The sequence below is a fragment of the Acinonyx jubatus genome, chromosome C2 (assembly GCF_027475565.1).
Source record: "Acinonyx jubatus isolate Ajub_Pintada_27869175 chromosome C2, VMU_Ajub_asm_v1.0, whole genome shotgun sequence".
NCBI classification, from domain to species: Eukaryota; Metazoa; Chordata; class Mammalia; order Carnivora; family Felidae; genus Acinonyx; species Acinonyx jubatus.
The window spans coordinates 153,483,541-153,500,810 of NC_069384.1; positions in this window are offsets into that span (position 1 = coordinate 153,483,541).

Sequence of the window (17,270 nt, forward strand, 5' to 3'; positions counted from 1 at the left end):
GATGCTGAGCCACTGCACAGAGCAGAGCCACCCCAACACCCAGCGACCCACTTTGGTCAAGGACATGATCAAAAAGTAAAATCCTGTTGTTTGGAGCCCCTGAGATTCAGTGATTGTTGTTTACTGCATTTAGCCTGTGCTGGCTTAGACAATACATCTATGCTTAAACAACATCTGTGCAGGCGAGACCACCACATGACCAAACTCATTCAGTCCATCTTTGGCATCCAACCTCCATAAAAGAAGTTGGGTTTATTAAGGGTAGAATCATCAGAGAGGATTCTTATTGCCTCTTCAACAAGTGGGGACAAGTGGGAGTTCCCAAAACCTCATTTTTAGGTTGGGTTTGTTAAAGATAGAATCATTAGAGAGGATTCTTACACAGTCCATCTTTGACATCCAGCCTCCCTAAAAAACGTTGAGTTTATTAAGGATAGAATCATCAGAGAGGATTCTTTCCCCTTTTCTAACCCACAACAAGAGGGAGTTCCCCAAAACTCATTTTTATAAAAGGTAGTATCTGATGGGAAGAACAAGCAGAAATGCCCTCTCTGGCCCAAGAAACTTGAGAGAGAGAGAGAGTTGTCGGAAGAATTGCCATGGGGCCCCTAGAACCTGGGGAGGTGTGAAGGTGAGAGGTTAGCTGGAGCATCAGCTGAGCGTCGACTATAAACGAACTTCACCTTGAGAGTTTGGTAGATCGAGGGAGTTCAGTTCCCATGTGGATTCTGCGAAGTTTAGCCCATGCTTCACACTACCTGGAGGGGTCCACCCCAGAGGACTGCCTACGGGGACAAAGCATTCCCAGCGATGTGCCTTGGCAAGCTGGATGTGAGGAGGAATTGTAAGAAGTCATCAGAGACTGTGTCCGTTCCCCAGAAAACAGTGAGCCATAGCAGCCCCAGATCACTGGGCGTCTCTGAGAATGCACAGAAGAGCCAGCAACTGGATGCCTGCCTTGACACAGGGCTTTTGACAGCCACGAGAAAGACACGATCACTGCAGGTTGCAAAAGCGACAACCAAACAACACTATTTTCTTCTCCTGTATGTCTTCCACTCTATGTTCTGTGGCTCTGAAGAAGCCAAGATTAGCAGAGTGAGTTGAGAAGGAGACAGGACAAGGAGACAAAGAACAAAATACAATCTCCCCTGGCCCCTGTCTATCTTCACGCCGTGACCTACGTCTGGCTTTGAATTGGGGAGGCTGAAGTCTTGATGTCAGATTAGGCTGGACTTTTTAGTCTTATAATTGAAACTGTTCTAATATCTCAAAATGACTGGGGGAAAAAAAACAATGGAATCTTCCTTCAAGATCATCCAAGAAGTAAGGTAGACTTTTTTACAAAAATATTTGCGGGGCAAGAATGATTCCTATTTTATACTCTCTTGAACCCGATGACAAAAGCAATCCACACCAACTCACCAAATCCACCAGAAGGTGTTCCCACATCCTACAGCCCAAAGTTTCTTCCATGTAGTTGAAGTGTCCGGAAGGAGCTGAAAAGCAGCAGGGTCTCGCAGAGACTTGGCGGGTGCAGGTTGGCTATAACCACGTGGTTAGGAAGGTCAGGAGTGGGCCATTCCCAAGATATTGTGAAGTTCAGAAGATGAACACATCCTCTGTCACCCCAACTCAACCCCCTTCTCAATAAAATCTCTGTGTTTTCCCTACTGAAACCTACCTCATAGCTACAAAAATATCCAAACTTTGCCGTCGCTGCCTCTGAAACATGTCTGTGAATCCAAATGTCTTATTTCCCAAAACATGTTTTACTTCCAGACCAATTTGTCCACCACGTTCTTTTTCTACCAACAAAATATATCATATAAAATAATCCCAAAGACCAGATGCATGATTGCATACAAAAGATATATTTTCCTTAAATATAAACTTAACAAATTTTTCCTGTTTTAATGTGATTAATTACTCTCTCAACCAGCATTACCCTCATCAGCCACACTGATCTGCCGAGATTCCCTGCAGGAGGAAGGGCCAGAGGAAGACCTGGGTTTGAGTGTTGATAGTGAAGCTACACATAACAGGCGCTCCTCCATAATACTCAGACCTTGCCATTTTGGTATGTGCAGGCAGCCTTCCAGCTTCCAGTATCTGCACCTCTTTGCCTGAGGGCTTTTTCTAAAGCTCCCAGCAAGACATTGAGTCTTGGGAATACAAGGAAATTAACATTTCCTAGAGCAGCCCTCCACCAATGACTGAAGGGAGTCGTGTACAAATACCCCTGCTCCCTCACCGCAGGGTTGGAGACTTCTGAGTCCAGTGCTCTACTGTTTCCCAAAGCGTCCCTATGGGATTGTACTCCGGTTACCCACAGTGATGACTGGCTTATTAACACACCCTTTACTGGCTGACTGCCCTCCCCTGTCCTACTTCTCCATCCTCTTCCTGAGTTCCTCTCACACCTCCCAAACAAATTATGTAGACTCAAAACCTTGTCTTGGGGTCTGCTTTCCATAAACTAAGATGGCACAGTAGCCCTGCCTGTGGGTCATAGGTAGCCCCAAAGAATACCCTAGGCTCCAAACAGTCTTAACAGCTTCTCCCTTAACATGCAAATGTGTGAGGTCAGAGAGCAGAAGCATTCCACAGCCCCTTCAATGCAATGAGAGACAATCCCAAGCCTTCAGTCTGTTTATTCTCTCTGGAGAGGCCTCTGAAACTGCCTGCAATAGAGCTTTTCTGCCCACATTCCCCGGCATGGGAATCTTCGTGCTTTGTTTTAATGAGAGTAGACACATTGGAGAAAAGGAGACCTTCCGAAACCAGATGGTCTCGGTCAAGCATTCTGCTGCCCTTTGCATCTTTTTGAAAGCACTCCTTTGAAAATTGTTGGTGCTGGTTAACAAGGTGCTTTTCAGAGAGGAAGAACAGATGCCAGCATGTGACTCTCGTCTGGACCATAATGCCACACGAAGCCAGAGCTAAACAGAACACCTAGACTCAGAATTAACTGTGACAGATGGCTCTTACGCATCAGCCTCTGGTGGGAACCAGGCTTCTGTTCCACCTGATCATGGAGAGCTTGCCATCATCTCCTCCCCGTGGGGGGAAGGCCTCCTTTCCACCAAACTCCTGACCACTTGTTTTCTTCACTGGTTTTCCCATTTCTGTAGTTACGACGAATGACCACACACTTCCTCTTGGGCTCCCATTCCCGTCCAGAGCCATCTGAACTTCAGTTCTGTGTCTCCCTCTGGGGAATGTGGGTTAGTATTCCAACCTCACCTCAACAAGGTATCAAGACTAGAATTCCATAGTTCTTGAAGATTCTTGAATCCAAGTCATGACATCAACCAGAGATGCTGGGCTTTCATATTTAGAGAATTAATCCTTTAAATGGTCTTCAGTTATTTAAAGATGAGCTTCCATCTGGCAGTCTGCAACTAATGCCCTATAATGTTCATTCCCATCAACAATAATAATAGTAGTAATAAATAACAACAACAACAATAATAATAATAATAATAATAATATGCATAGGAATTGCTATGTGCCAGGCCTATTTCAGGGTTTTATATATATTAACTCGTTTAATTTTCACAACCCAATGAGGTAAGTATTATATCCTCTGCTTTATAGATGTAGACACTGGGGCAACAGAGTTGCAAAGGACTTGCATAAGCTCACACAGTAAGTTTGTGGCAGAGTCTGGATTCAGGGCTTCCACGTACAGCTGTACAGGTTGTGCAGCACACTCCACCGAAAGGAAGCGTTCATATCAGCTGCTGTGCAGCTTGCTCAGCCCTACGCAATAGGATCCAAACCCAGGAGGACTCTCCAAAATTTCTAGGGGGTCTCTAGTCAAAGGAGTTAAAGAGCATAGCACAATATTTGCATATAAAGGCATTCATCACAGAATTGCTTATAAAAGCAAAAACAAACAAACAAAAACCAAACAGAAACAACAAGAGAGGAAAGACTAAGCCAATTACATCAAAATCACTTCATAATTAGTTTCAAACAATTTAAACTCGTGCTTAAACAAGACATACATATATTTTTTTTCTTTTAAGTTCATTTATTTATTTTGGGAGTGCAAGCGGGGGTGGGGAGAGGGAGGGGGGAAGGAAGAGAGAGAGAGAGAGAGAGAGAGAGAGAGAGAATTAATCCCAACCAAACAGGCTCTGCACCATCATCACAGAGCCCAACCCAGGGCTCGAACCCACAAACTGTGAGATCATGACCTGAGGTGAAGTTGGATGCTCAACCAACTGAGCCACCCAAGTGCCCCAAACAAGATATATTTTTAAAGGTATCTCAAATTATGGTAAGAGAGTAAAAGAAGCAATATATGGAAATCTAAATTTAAGTCAGTAAGGTAAAAACACCACCCACCTTGAGCTGATATGTCATATCCTGAGACCAGTCAGATACCTATAGCAAGTCAATTGCACATTGCCCTTATCATCATGTATAGGGCAGCAACTAGTCCTCAATGGATAAAATATGTCTAGCTTTAAGTTTTCTTTCCCTGACATCATGCTTATTCTAGCATATCCATGATGTTCAATAAGGTTATGGCAAAACAACATTACTAACAAAGGAACTCATTTCAGAGTAAGAGAACACAAGTAATAGCTATTACCAATGGAATCTAAGAGGCTTACCATTACCCCATTACCCAGAAGTAATTGGCCACAGAGAACCTGAAATATTTTACTGAAGACCCAACGCAGTTACAAGGGAGGTAAATCTTGAGGCTATACGAGTCTTTCTTTCAGAATCTACTATGTACTCTGAACTCAAGATAAACATGAATTGTTCTTTCTCATAATCAGAATGTGAAAGTCCAGGATCTAAGATGCATCGGTACATGGGTGGAGCCTCTCAATCTCTGGCAAAAATATCGCCCTCTATTGCTGAGACTCTGGATGGTGGAGTCTAGAAGTTCCAGGCCCACAGAAAGATTGTTTCCTCTAGAAGATACCACTTTTTTCCCCCACTAAATTGGAAAATGAGACCACCTGGCCACGTCAAGATTCCCTTACTACAAGGGCAAAGAACAATAGGTAACTGGAATGTAATATACATCTTCTAATCTCTTTTTCCTCCCAGAATTATTTCCTTTGGAGACAGCCCTTTCCCTACTCCATGTGATCCTAAGAGGCTGCCAGATTTATGGGATCCCCGACTTTTGATCCTTTGGACCATTAGAATGGATATATAAGTTAACCTTGGCCAGGTTGTCTCTCTATCCCAGATACCGTGCTCTTGACTGAGGGCACAAAGGGGCCAAAAGTGGTTTCAGCAACGTTCTAAAGAATCCCTAGACAATGTCAGTACTCTAAAGAGTTCAGTGAGTATTCCTTCGAGCTGCCCTCATCAGGCCTGGTTTCTGCCCTTTCTAAGACCGGATGTTCATTAATTCCTTTGATTCTATGAACTATTTCATGTCCTTCTTAATTAGTGAGGGATTGGTTCTCACCTCAAAACACACTCTTCTTTACATAGGGTGGAGCCTGTGCAAATCTTCTTTTTCTTTTTCTTGTTAGGCTGGATCCATATTTGACTCTGCCAAAATGGGGAATGAGAGGGAGCCTGGAAGACAGGAGGGAGAAAGAGCTTGCTCCTCCTGCAAACACGTTGCTTTTTTTCACCTGACAGCATCTGATGCACCCCAGTAGCAACTGCTTCCGGAAACAGTTGGTTCTCGTAGCATTGTTTCTACTGCTTAGCTTGTATTTCCACATGCTCTGGACCAGCCTCACTGCCTCTCCTCTGCCCACAAATTACCAGCCCCAACCAGGCAGGGCTTTTTCCTCAGAGGCCTGGGTCCCAGCTCATTGGGGCCCTGCCTTTAAGTCCCTAGGTTCTCACTTCTCCAACTGCCTCCCTTTGCTTCCTCAGCCCTAGGAATGCACCAGACTCTGGCCGTCACTAATTGTAGATTAACTCTATTGTTCTGTGTTCGCCTTTTCTGGCCTCCAGTACCCATTAATCCAAACTCCTTATTAAACCCCCTCTGTGAACATGACTGGAGTATCTTCTCTTTTCCTCAATGATTCATCTTCCAGCACATTTCCCGTTTCTTTTTCTCAAGTTAAGGAGATGTGGTGTTGTCCACTGAACCCTAAGAAACCTAAGTGACCCATCTGGCTGTTCTCTACCCTCATGAAGGCTGAACTCACCCAGAGTCACATGGCTGATAACAGATGAAGCTGTGGGTCAAAGTCAAGTCCACCTCATTCTAAAGCAGTCTTTGCCTTATCCTCCAGATCACAGAGGTATTGGACTAAAAATTATTTTTAAAAACAGAACTTGTCAGCTTCTGGCCTGAACAAGATGGCATAATCTTGCCCTGTCCTTTCTCTCCTCAGTAAGTACAATAATAAACACTGCAAATAACTCAAGAGACAACCAAAGGGGAACTCAGAAAGGTGGAAGAGGAAAGTGAACTGGTTTGAGACCCCAGGACTGGAGGAATAACCCAGAGGCAGGGCATTGTATGACCTCCCAACCTAGGAAGGACACAATCCAGGCCAGATGTTTCCTCATCCACAGCCTGGCCACAGAAGGCAGCCCAGGTAGGTTCATTTCACCCTCGATGGAACAGGAGGCCAATGCCAGGTGAGCCCAGCCAGTGGGGTCAATCAGAAACCCCACTGATAATAAGGATCTGGGGGACACTTTCTTTCCCCAGTGGGCCTGAGAACCCTCCCCCACCCAGAGATGCCACACAGCTAGGAGGCACCAGAAAGGGAAATACACCGAAACAAGAGGACCTCATGCCAGTTGGATTAGTTTTGTAGGAAACAATGGAAAAAAAGACCAAAAGGAAAAAAATAAAGGCATTTTTCCTGAAACCATTTGCTTTGCTGTCAGATATAGGCAAGGACTGCCAGATACAAACCAAGTCTGTGAGGACATAACTAAGGGCCTCCTGGAATACATAGCTGCAGATAGTACGTGTCCTGGCCACTGGGGACAAAATCAGGTGAGGGTTTGATCTGCCACACTGCATGTGACAGGGACACAGGATTCCATACCATCCCTGACTTTGTTTAGAGCACAGCATCTCACAGAGGTTTGCAACCATCATATTTTTCAGGGTATTTTTCAGATTATCTATCTATCTATCTATCTATCTATCTATCTATCTATCTACCTATCTATCTACCTACCTACCTATCTACATATCTACCTACATATCTATCTACCTATCTATCTATCATCTATCTATCTATCTATATCTATCTATCTACCTACCTACCTATCTACGTATCTATCTATCTCCCTACCTATCTACCTACCTACCTACCTATCTACGTATCTATCCATCTATCTATCTATCTATCTATCTATCTATCTATCTATCTATCTATTTAGAGGTGGGGTAGGGACACAGAGAGAGGGAGAGAGAGAATCCCAAGCAGGCTCCGTGCTGTCATGACCTGAGCCAAAATCAACAGTGGGCCATTTAACTGACTGTGCCACCCAGGCGCCCCTCAGGTGTCTTATTTTTAAGAAGTTTATCTTTCACCTATTTATACTCTTCCAGAAACTTGTTTTAAGTTGATGAGGAAGCAGAGAAATATTTTTCAATATGGAAGCAAAATCCTATACCTGAACAGAGCTGCAGTCAGGGAAAAGTGCAAAACCAGGCTAAATTTGAGTCAAGAGAGTAAGCTTTTACAAGAGCTTGGTTGCAAATCCTATTTCTAGTTTTGCAAAGTAGCATTCTAACTAGCAGATTTCCCTCCCTTATCTCTGCAAAGAGCACAAGTTGGCCCAGAAGGAGGTCACCAGGGAGCTGTCAGGGCTTGGCTTCCTGCAACAAGCACTTCCGGGGAGTGACCTGACAAGAAGTCACTCTCAGATCATTTACAAAAGGAGGGAAGGAAGCCAGCACCCCCACAGCTTTCCTGGATTTGTGATCCCTCTGCGTCAGTCAGCTCTTTCCCCAGAATAAGGTGCTTTCAGGGGGTGACCAGGAAGAAGTAAGGAACAAATTCCACTTACAAGGTGTCATTTATGGTGCACGTCCTTGCACCACACCCCAGAGCATCAGAATAAAGTAACTGCACTAACGCTAGCGACAATTTACCGGAATGTTGTAGAATGCATTAGCAGAGCACTCATTCATTTGTTCATTTAACAAGTAAGTACTGAGCAACTTCTATATGCCAGACATTGTTCTAGGCGCTGGAGACACAGCAGCACAAAACAAAAAAAAAAAATTAATTTAATTTAAAGATTAAGTGAATAAAAAAATAAATCTCTGCCTTAGGAAGCTTAGATCGGGGTGAGAGGAAACAGACAAATAAGCATGTAGTGTCAGATGGCGATGAGCACTGTGAAGAAAAATAAAATAGGCTAAGAGAGGCAGAGTCAGGAAGATAAGGAATAGGGACACCGTTTTAAGTTCTCAGAGATAATCTCTCTAAGGAGGTGGCGTTTAAGTAGGGATGAAACTTAACAGGAGAGTGTATGTACATGTGTGAAAGAAAAGCATCCAGGCAGAGTGAACCAAACATGAATGGGAATATACTGTTAAGAAAATAAGACAACAGGACCAAAACGGAGATGCTTATGCTAAGCCCCACATCAGTGAACCGAGACCTCACTTACTATAATTTTGGCTGTCCAAGAAACGGAAGCTTAAACCAATCAGGTATCGCATGATCAGCACTAGTTAGGTCATCTGCCTCATAAAACCTACATCCCCTAAAGGAAATCGACCTCACAATAACCAACCTGCTTTTCTGCCTGGAAAAACTTCCTTGTTCCTGCTCTCTTCTGGTCATAAAAACCTTTCCTTTTGTACAGCTCCTTGAGGAACCTTTCTATCTGCTAGATTGAATGTCGCCAAATTCAAATTGATTGTGATGCAAATAAACTCCGCAAATTTCTAACATGCCTCAGATTATCTTTTAACAGTTCTGGGGACAGAAGAGGGAAGTGAATGAGACCCCCCAAAAGCCCCCAGGAGCTATGAGCAACCAGACATAGGTACCTGTGGCACCCCAGAGCATGCTGCTTTCTCAGCGGCCTCTAGAGTGGCAAGCAAGTGCCCATGGGATCCCACCTCTGCAGTTCTTGTGTTTGGAGCTCTCAGACTTTATTTGAACATTTCTTGTTCTGGACTGGATCTGGAAACCAGCAGAGTTGCATTGGGCCCAACTGAAAAAATCACGCTGTGTCCCACAACATACTGGGTCCAACTGGGAAGGTCTCTGGACCTTTGGATGGCAGTACTTTGTGCACCATCTCTGGGGGTACCTCTTATACCCAAAGTGTAATTCACTACTGCCAGGAATACTTACTGTTTGTGCCACCGGAAACCAAGAAAGATATTTGAGAGGATTTTTGTAAGTAACCCTGTGGTCAGAACTTGGCCAAATTGGAAGCTTGTATGCAGAGCCTGATAGGAAATTTTTTTAAGCCTTCTCCCCTAGCTAAAATGTCTCTCTGTATGTGTGTTACAGATATGTGATATTTTTCTACCTCTGGACAGTATTGCCAAAATTTATTTGTAAAGAGCTCTATTTAATTAAAGACAATCATTTATATAAATTAAGTATACTCTCAGAAACATAGAAACAAACTCAACTGTTTTTCAAGTTCATGTGATTTAAGATAATCTTCAGTAAACAAAAGCTAGTTAAAGTTTGTTGGCTAAGGCAGGCATATCTTTAGAGTTATCATCATTACATACGATACTCTTATTCTACCTAGTTTACCAAAAGTCAAATAAGCTCATGTTATCTCTGTTACAGAATTTGCCGGTGAGAAAAATAAGGTAATTGTTAGTCATTTAATGTCTTATAAAATTTTCACGACTAATCTAAACATAATTGATAAAAACAAATGAATTAAATAGATGTAAGTAAAATAAAGTTATAAATGTATAGTACATCTACTTAAAAATAGTTTTCAACATCTTTTTGGTAACTTGAAACTTTAAAGTTATACTGAGATAAGTTAAATGATGAATATTTGTGGAATATCTAGATCATTTCCAAGTAAGATAAAATACTAAAGCATTAATTACTGAACACAGATTTATCCATTCTTGGCTTCCTTTTACAGAGGAACTAAAGAGATTTGGGACTATTAGCAAACATATTTTGTGCCACATTGGAAAATTTACTCAGGGGAGAAGAATGTGTGTGGGAATTATGAAATGTGTTTATAAATTTGCTAATCCCAATTACTTACTTCTTAGTTTTTACTACGAATTAAGGATTCTAAGGGTTAAGAATTCTAATTAATATGTGTAATTAAAACTACTAGAAATAATAAGGGTATTAAAAACAAGCTATGGTATCATTGGTGTGCTTATGTAAAACTAAAACTCAGGCTTAATTTTTTCTCATCTGCTAAAAGGACAACAGTTCCTCTTGGACTATTGGTCTGCTCTTGATAAAAGATTATGAAAGATTTTTCTTTATCCTTTAAGTAATCTGCTTGGAAAGAAAAGATTTTGTGTTTCACCAAAACAATTTACTATGCATCATGTTATCTTTAACAGGTCTTTGACTACTTAAGAAAACCCAGTTTTCTCCTTATTAAGAGAGCTAAGTTTTGTTCATAACTGTAGAACCTCATGTATTTGCCTTTAACATCTTCTATTGTTGCTATGGTTAAATAGATAATTAAGAATTATTTCATAACGGTCTGTGATCGTATTTAATCAAGTGTCCAAACCTTTTGACATTTTCTCAAAATCAAATTCTAAATTTTTTTTTTGCCTCAAACGAACTTTGAGATTTCCTTGAGGGTCCCTGGACAATCTCAAAGGATTTGTCTTTCACCTTGTGAAAGAGAGATGTAAACCAATTAGGTTTGTGTGGTGTGTTAAATTATACAGGAAACATTGTCAGATAAGGGATGATAAACCTCTTTAGGTTGTAACAATTCATGTTATTGATATAAGTGTTCTAGAGATTGTTCAAAATTCCTGGAAATGTGATATGTCCTGGTATAATGTTATCAGTCATAATTCAGTTATCTTAAAATGTTGTATGTCACAGCAATAAACAAATTCCTTGTCAGTTTTATTATAATGAACTTTCATCAGATCTTTAACCATGGGCACTTTTAAGTCTTTTGTCATTTGCAGATAGTTATTATTTTACTCTGATGTTTTTACAAAAGTGCTTCATCTTGGGAAAGATTCATGAAAAGGACTCTGACAAGTACCCTAGAATATGAGTTTCGGATAACTTTTAAGATCATAAAACTGGACTTAGCAAGAATTGTGAGAACTAATAGAAAACCTGGATTCAAGCAGAACACTAATAATATGAAATTGAATGAACTTATGAGGATGTTATATATATAATATATGTATATATATGTATGTATATATATGTATATATATGCATATGTATGTATATATATGTAAGTACATATATGTAATATATGTATGTGTATATATATATATATATATATAACATCCTCATAAGTTCATTCAATTTCATATTATTAGTGTAACATCCTTATGAGGATGTTATATATATATGTATATTTATGTATTCATTCATAAATTCATGTAAATATATTCATGTATATATATATTTATGTATATATGTATTTACTTTTTCTCTGAAACATTGCTAGTTTCTTAATGTTTAATTTTTTCAGATTTAAGAAAAATGTTTTCCTCTTAAGTTATCTATTACTGGAAAATAATTGTGCAAAGTACACCATTGTAAACAGAATTTAAACATTTACTTTTTCTCTCTACCTGATCCCTCCAGAATTTGGAAACTTGAGTATTCTTATTTTCATGGCAATATAGTTATCTGCATAAGTTTGATGGAAACATTGGTTATATTACCAGCACCTTGATTGGAATGTCATATTTGAGAATGTGCAGAGAATCTGATATGACCAGACAGTTCTAAAAAACTAAAATTTATTTTATAAAGCCAATAAAATTCCCTTGGGAAAATCAGCCCAGTACCTTGCTTACGGGGTTCCTGGCAGCCTAACCAGGTGAGGGTTAATTTCTAGCATGCCCAGGAACCTCAAGATATCTTGGGGACCTCATGAAGAGAAGAATTTACCCAAATCTGTAGGTATTTTGGATGCAGTCTGATTGTGAGTCCTTGGATTGGTTTCTTAACCTGTGAGGCTTTTAAAAGTCCAGTCTAAAATTCCTTATGAAAAGTCCCAGCAAACCTGATTTTAAAAGGGCCTATATGGCCAATCACTATTCTTGGCTGCACTATGTAAATTACCAAGGCAAGTTTAATAGAACTAGACTTATTTTTGCAAACAAATTAGTCTTACTGTGATTATCCTTGATATAAATCATGATAATTGTAGAGAAAAAAATACATTTCAGTAGAAAATTATAACACAACTTTGTGGATATCAAATTACAGTCGTGCTTCTTGTCTTTGGGTTTTGTTTTGTACCTATACACTGGACAGGACCCCGAAATCTTCTAGTTCCCTCAAATAGCTGGCTACAACTCCCCAAGGTAATGTTTCAAATTTTCTCCCACCCTTCTGATCTGGAATCACCAGGAATAACCCTTGAACCTCCTTGGAAGGGACTATACAAGGTGTTCCTCACTACTCAGCCAGCAGTCAAACCTCAGGGACTTGAACCCTGGGTCTACATGTCCCAATTAAAAAGGACTCCTCCAGACTCTGGGAACTGCGTACCAGCTGGAGATCTAAAATTCATACTGACTAAGGAGGTTCCTCCCTAGAAGCAGATGGCATCTTGAGGTGCACACCTCCCCCAAGATCGTGGTTCAAGATCATCAAATCCAACGTGAAAGGTTTGTTTCTTTTGTCTTTTTGCAGCTTGTGTTTCTCTCTTTTAATGCTTGGGAGGACAATGCTCCTCAACTCTTGTAATTTTCTCTAAACTTACTGCTGAAGTAATAGCTGCCCAACAAAAATATCTACACTCCCTGCCAAGAAACTGTTCTTGCTAATAGGAGAGCCCTTGATTATAATTTAGCTGAGCAAGGAGGTGTGCACGCTATGGCCAACACCACTTCCTACACTCGACACTCCTGAGGAAGCTGAGACATAGCTACGTAAGATCACTGAACAAGCCAGTTGGCTTAAGAAGATGACTTCTTCAGTGGAGTCTTTCTTTGACTTACTGGATTCTGATTTGTTGGGGTATCGGGAACCATCGCTCTAAAGTGCGCTCTAGACACCGGGAATTATCCTGCTTACAGTAATCATAGTAATATCCCTGCATGCTCCATTCTCTCACGTGGCACCTCTCAGGAGAGGGGGTCTTTGGGAGAACAGGGTGCCTCTTTCCTTTTGCAAATAAACTCTTAAACCTGTTAATATGTTTCAACTTATCTTTTAACGGTGCACATTCACAGGAAGCAGGGAGAGGAGCATGGGTAGAGTGTGCCGAAGGGTGAGCAGGAGGTGGGAACAGGAGGCAGCACGTGGCCTTGCAAGGATGTGGCTTTCACTTTGCTTTTCACTATCACAATGGCTTTTACTCAAATGCCATGGGCAGGATTTGAACTTAAGAGTGGCACGATCTGGCCAAGGTTGTGAAAGAATCATGAGGACTCTTGTTGGAGAATAGGCTGTAGAGGGAGCAGAACAAGTTAGGAGGATATTGCAACAATAAAGGCAAAAGACAGTGTTGGCTTGGTCAGGGTGGGAGGAGTAGAGGTAGAAACGGTCAGATTCTGAATATCTTTTGAAAGTAGGGCTGACAGAATTTGTTTGTGGGTTGAGACACAGGGTGAGAGAGGAAAACAGAAATCAAGTCCAACTTCATGACTTTTGACACACAAAACTGAGAGGACTTACTGGCAAGTAGAAAGCTGCAAAAGAATTAAATCAGGAGTAGGCATGAACTGAATTAAGAGCTTGATTGGGGATATATTAAGTTCCAGGTACACGTTACACATCCTGGTGGATCTGGCAAGGAGGCAGGTGGATTTACATATCTGGAACTCCCAAAAAAGGTTAATGCGCGAGCTGCATTTGGAGATCATTGCCCATATAGCCGGTATTTGAAGCCATGAGCACCTTCTTGTTTAAGCCTCTTGAACTTTATTAATGACTGGATTCATGCAGTGGTAAACAGGATACAAATAGGACAATAGAAATCTGTCTCTGGAGCTTATATGGTCAAAGTAGAAACTTTGAGATCGCAATCAGCTTACTAGCCTTGCTAAAGGAATTTGATGGGCATTAAGGTGAGCATAATGTAGGAGTATGACCCAAGGAGAGAATTTAGACCAATGTCACCAAAAAGCGGTCATAGAATATATCAAAAGGACATCTGAAACACACACATGGGAGATGTTAAGTTATATATACACACATATATGCACACACACATATACATACATATACACATACACATGCACACACACAACTTGCCATAGGCATTTACACATAATTATCCAAAAAGAGTAAAATCCAGTTCCACCTTTTTTTAAAATTCTCTATCCAGTCTTCCCTATCTAACTCAAGATTTTCAAATCACTCTCTTTTTCCGTCCCTTCCCTGCTCATCTCAAATCAAAATTCCAATTTCTAAGATGACTCTTACCAGACCAAACACTTAGAATTGGGGGAGAGCAGTGTTTTTTACAAGCTAACTTGGGATCTGTTATCATTTTTTAAAGATGACACTTGATTTCTCACCTAATGTGCTAAAGAATGGCAGAGAGGAGGCCTCCAGGGAGAGAATGAAATTTTCATAGCTTAAACTCTAAAAATAACAGCCCCATAACACTGAATCTCATTACCAAGCAGCGAACGCTCTCACTCTCCCTTCCACTGCGGTGTTCACAAGATGCCTTTCAGAAGCCTGCACATTCACTCCACCCCCATCACACATAAACACACACACACACACACACACACACACACACACACACACACACCACCAGTTATGCTGTTACCTCTGGTAAACTTGGAAAATTTGTGTCAGAACTAGAATGTTCTCTTGTCAGGTTGTTATAATTTACTGCCCAGAAAATTTGTCTGTGGTTGCAGACCATTTTGCTCCTTATGTGGCAGATTTGGGCAGAGCCGGTGAGAATAATGAATGCATCTGCACGTCCAGTGTGTTGGGTGGATAGAGATTCAGACCCAGAGTGAATTAGAGACATTGGAAACCCAAGACAGAGGCACGACCCAGCTCACTCAAGCTTTGTCAGTCACTGTTTACATCACGCTCGCCCATAAAAGAGATAATGACAATATTTCCACATATTTCTAAGCTGCTGCTCTCTGGGGAAGTCTAAACGTTCATAGTGGCCTTGTAAATAAGTTCCAGATCTTGAGCAGACAATGAAAGAAACATGAAACTGGCATTTCCCCAATCACTAGATCAGCCTCCCTGTGCCTCCAGCAAGGGACCACCTGTAAGGCTACCTAGAAGCAATGAGCCACAGGGACAGCTGTGGAGCCCACACAGCTACTGGTCCTGCTCTCGTCCTGCCCGGCTATTTTGCCTTGAAAGGCTGCTGTAAGTCCCCTGGGGAAAGCTGTACCCACCCCTACACCCCCCGCCCCCCAAAATCATGTCCTAGAGTGTTCCAGAAGAAAAAAGACTGCTCTTCCCCTTCTGCCTCACCGAGGCCCTTCTTCAATGACATCAGAAGAGAAGCATTTCCTCACCCTACCAAGGTCCCAGTTAGCAGAATACAGGATGAACATATTCGATTCCATTGACACTCTGTGTGCTAGGCTTTAGAAAACTATTTTGGCATCTGTGGAGCACTCTAGAGTTTACAAATACCTTCACACCCCTCACCACAGTGAGTGCTTTCAACAAGACTCTGGGAGAAGCAAAGTGGGTATCACTCTCCCATCTTATAAGCGAGTAGAGAAGGCTCACAGTTAAGGCAGCACAGTGGCCAAGGTCAGTGGGAAAGGCTGGCAGCAGGATACTACCTGGAGGTCCCTGAATGGAGGTCCATCTGAACGGAATATATTGCCTTATCTTTCATTATGAAGAAAAAGAACTCTGATGTCAGATGGACCTGACTTTGCCCCTCAGGCAAACTTATGAATTCCTCCAAGTCAATTCACTAATCTCTAAAATTGATTTATTGTCCCTGCAAAGGCTATTATGATTCAGGGAGATGGAACACTGCAGGCACCAGGCACGGAGCCGGCCATGCGTTCTGGAAATGTTAACTCCCGTTGCACCTCTTCCCTCTGTCTGTGCCAGCTTCAGGACCTGCACTGGTATCTCCACCAGAATGGTCGCTCTGACAGCAGCGACGTGCCCACTACATACCCCGCGCCACGCCAAGTGCATTCCAGACGCCCCTCTATTTAACCCTCACCACAACCCTATGAAGTAGCACTATTATCTACCTCATCAGGAAGCCCAGAAAAAAGACCAATTCTCAGAGCCGTCTCGAGGGTGGAGGTTCCCTCTCTGGCCTGTGCGACTCTACTGTCCCAGTCTCAGCCCCAAAGGTACACTGTCTGCACATGCAGGTCTCCTACTGAGCACAGTCCCCTCTGCTGGCCTCAGAGATCTGCCCTCCCCTCTCTGCTAGCGTGCCCTGGTCCTCACTTGTCGTGAACCACCGTGTAACCAGACCACCAAACAGCTTCCAGGACCTGGGCCCCCGTCCTGTTCTCAGGGCTCTCATCAAGGGGCCGTCAGATTTAGCAGATAAAAATTCAGAACACCCTGTTGGGTTTGAATTTCAGAAAAGCAACAAACTATTTTGATATAAGTATGTCCCAAATATGGAACACCGGCTGACTTGCACAGGACCCATTTATACTTAAAAAAAAAAAAATTATCAACTGCTTATCTGAAATTCCAATTTAACTGGGTGTCCTGTGTTTTATCTGGCACACCTAGGCACCTCCCATACCACAGGAGCCTCTGGCTATCCTGTGTGCCCAATGTCTGTCAACGCTCTCCCTCAACCACACTGCGAGGGTCTGTCACATCAGATTTTAGGGGGCCAGGCCTCCAGTATTCACATCTTTGTAGAGTTCCCTTTTCTTGAATCTGGACCACCCTATGACTTAAGCAAGAACATAGTGTGACTGATTCTGAAGCCCAAGCCTTCAGAAGTTTCTGGGTTTGCACCCTTGCAGGCTCTAGGCTCTCATGGAAGAATTCTTCCCACCCTGCTGGAGAGACAGCATGGAGAGGCTGTATCATGGAGAGAGAAGGGCCCCCAAACTACATGAAGGAAAACCGAGGAAAAGCCTGTAGCAAGAACCAAAGCTAAACATGTGGTCCTCATGAAGCCATTGCATGCAGGCCCCAGCTGTTTGAACAATCCTTGGTCAGGTGACAGATATGTGAGTGAAGAAGGCA